We start from the raw sequence: 3,124 nt of genomic DNA on the forward strand, positions 1-3,124 counted from the left end.
GTCTTCAGCAAGCCCCTGGAAATCCAAGTGACAGAGGACACTACTCAAATCACAGCCACTTCCAAGGCAAAGAAGAAGATGAAGAGTTGGTTTTTATATGCCAACGTTCTCTACTTTTTTAAAGGAGAATCAAACCGGCTTACAATCTCCTTCCCTTCCGCACAATAGACACCTTGTGAGGTAGGTGGGGCTGAAAGAGTTCAGAGAGAACTGTGTCTAGCCCAAAGTCACCCATCTGGCTTCATGTGTAGGAGTGAGGAATCCAACCCAGTTCACCAGATTAGAGTCTCTCGCTCATGTGGAGGAGTGGGGAATCAAACCCGGTTCTCCAATTTAGGGTTTGGGGAGGGGAGGGACATAAATTAGGGTTGCCAACCACCAGGTACTAGCTGGAGATCCCCTGCCATTACAACTGATTTCCAGCCAATATAGATCAGTTCACCTGGAGAAAATGGCCACTTCGGCAATTGGACTCTATGGCATTAAAGTTCCTCCCTTCCCCAAACCCCGCCCTCCTCAGTTCTGCCCCAAAAACCTCCTGCCAATGGTGAAGAGGGACCTGGCAATCCTAACTTCAATGGTGCCGAATTGTTTTCTGTTGCCCAGAAGGTCGGATCAGAACCAACGGGTTAAAATTAAATCAAAAGAGTTTCCATCTAGACATTAGGAAGAATTTTCTAACAGTCAGAGCGGTTCCTCAGTGGAATAGGCTTCCTCGAGAGGTGGAGGTTTTTAAGCAGAGGCTAGATGGCCATCTGTCAGCAATGCTGATTCTATGACCTTAGGCAGTTCATGAGAGGGAGGGCATTTTGGTCAGCTTCTGGGCATGGAGTAGGGGTCACTGGGGTGTGGGGGGAGGGTAGTTGTGAATTTCCTGCATTGTGCAGGGGGTTGGACTAGATGACCCTGGTGGTCCCTTCCAACTCTATGATTCTATGTATGATACAGTCTCATTAATGTTAATGGTGAAATTGTCCAGAGTATATGAATGGTGATATTGACTAGTATTCGTGTGGTTCATATATATGGTTATATTTACAATAGTGGAGTCTACAGTATTTTTTTATTAATATCTGAGATAGCCTAGCCATAAGTACCTGGAGGTTGGCAACCATAATTGAAGTCCCTCCCCTTTCCAAACCCTGCCCTCCTCAGGCTCCACCACCCCCAAATCTCCAGGTATTTCCCAACCCGGAGCTGGCAACCCTATCAGTAAACAATACATATTATGCACATTTAAGCAGATATGCACACATAAACACCCCATAACTTACTCTATTACATACCTTATATTGCTTATTGAATTTATATCCAGCTTTTCAGACAATTGTCTCCCAAAGTGTCTCGCCATCAATCAAGCGACAAACACCCCTCTGCACTGCAACCCTGGGCATGTTTACTCGGAAGTCCCAAGGTGCTTAGTCCCATTAGAGTTGCCAGTTCCAGGTTGGTAAATACCAGGAGATTTTGGGGTTGGAGCCTGAGGAAGGCTGGGTTTGGGGAGGGATTTCAATGCCAAAGAGTCAAATTGCCAAAGTGGCCATTTTCTCCTGGGGAACTGGTCTCTGTCTCCTGGAGATCAGTTGTAATACCAGGAGATCTCCAGCCACCACCTGGAGGTTGGCAACCCTAAGTCTCAGGTCAGTGTCTACAGGATTGCAGCCACAGACGCAGAGTAGCATTCTTGCCTCTCTCTCTCTCACACACACACATGTTCAAGCTCATTTATCCAGCTACAATTAAAGAAAATTAAAATGCAAACTGGGCAGCCGAATTCTGTGCCAGGTACCATGGTGTGCCAGGTACCATGGTACTTGCATGGTGTGGAAAAATTACGATCACAATCATGGATGTGGGACATGTCTGTCTTCACCTCCCTATAGCCTTGATTTCTTCTTCATATTAGTATCAAACATTCTCCGCAGTTCCTCTCAGCCCTCCTTGGTGCCAAAGCCGCATCTCTTCCTCTTCCTCGCCCTCCTCGCAGGCTGGGAAGAAAAAGACTAACTCCCACTCCTCCAGCCTGCCAAAATACTTTCTAGAACCAACCTCTATCCAGCACTGGAAAACATTCAGCCTGTGCAGATTTCAATCGTCAGGGGATTATTCTCCCCACATCAGACTTCCACATGAAGGAAACAAAAGCTTAAAACCATTTTGCCCCAATTGCTACAAGTTACCTGCTCATTCATGCACAGATCTCCATGGATTTCAGGGCCAAAGTACAAAGGGAGTGACCTGTCATTCACTAGTATCATTAGACACTGCCAGGGTTAAATACCTCTCTAGTGGGATGTTTGCATATACGTTAACAGCCTGCCCTGCCATGCCAGAAAAGCCATTTCTTTCATGTATTTAGTCACCTATTTATTTTTTTAGCCCATCAGGGTGGGACCCTAGAACTCCCACCCCCCCTGCAAAGTATTTGTAATTGTAAGCACTAGAAACAGCACAAGCAGTGATTTAGCACGCTTGGAGGGATCTGGGGACAGGATTGCCAATGTTTTTATTGACCTTGCCAACGTTTTTATTGACTTTTGCTCCTTAACTGCGGCTTCATCTGTCGAGGGTAGCAAATGATACTGCTTATCTCCATGTCACGAAAAGCTTCACCTGTTGATTTCCGCAGATCAAGCTGCTATTAAAGGTACAATAATTGTCAAAATGGATCATCCCCCCCCCATTTATTGACTTTAAGAGGGAACAGCTTGGTTGTGGAGCATTAGATGTACTCCAGTGCTGGAAGGGTAGAGTGTACAAAAGGGAAGAGTAGGGGTTTAAAAAACACACACACACAAAAAAAATCCAAAGCAAAACAATAGGGCCATTGAAACGGTATAGTATTCAAAGTGGAGCAGATAAGGGAAATGTCACCATTCCAAAACTCCTGGCAATTATGTCGAAAAGGCACCGTCCAACTGTGGCCAAAGCAGAAATGTAAATATGTGTCGCACACTGCTCCTTAGTCTCCTTCCCTCGTCAAACCCCGCCCTCCTCAGGCTCCATTCCAAAAACCTCCTGCGGTGGCGAAGAAGGACCTGGCAACCCTAGGGTGGTCTTAACCAATGGGCTACAGCTGCCTTGGGCCTGGTGTTGGTGGTGGGCTGACAGCCTACAGCCTGCT

Source organism: Euleptes europaea, chromosome 1 (assembly GCF_029931775.1).
Source record: "Euleptes europaea isolate rEulEur1 chromosome 1, rEulEur1.hap1, whole genome shotgun sequence".
NCBI lineage: Eukaryota > Metazoa > Chordata > Lepidosauria > Squamata > Sphaerodactylidae > Euleptes > Euleptes europaea.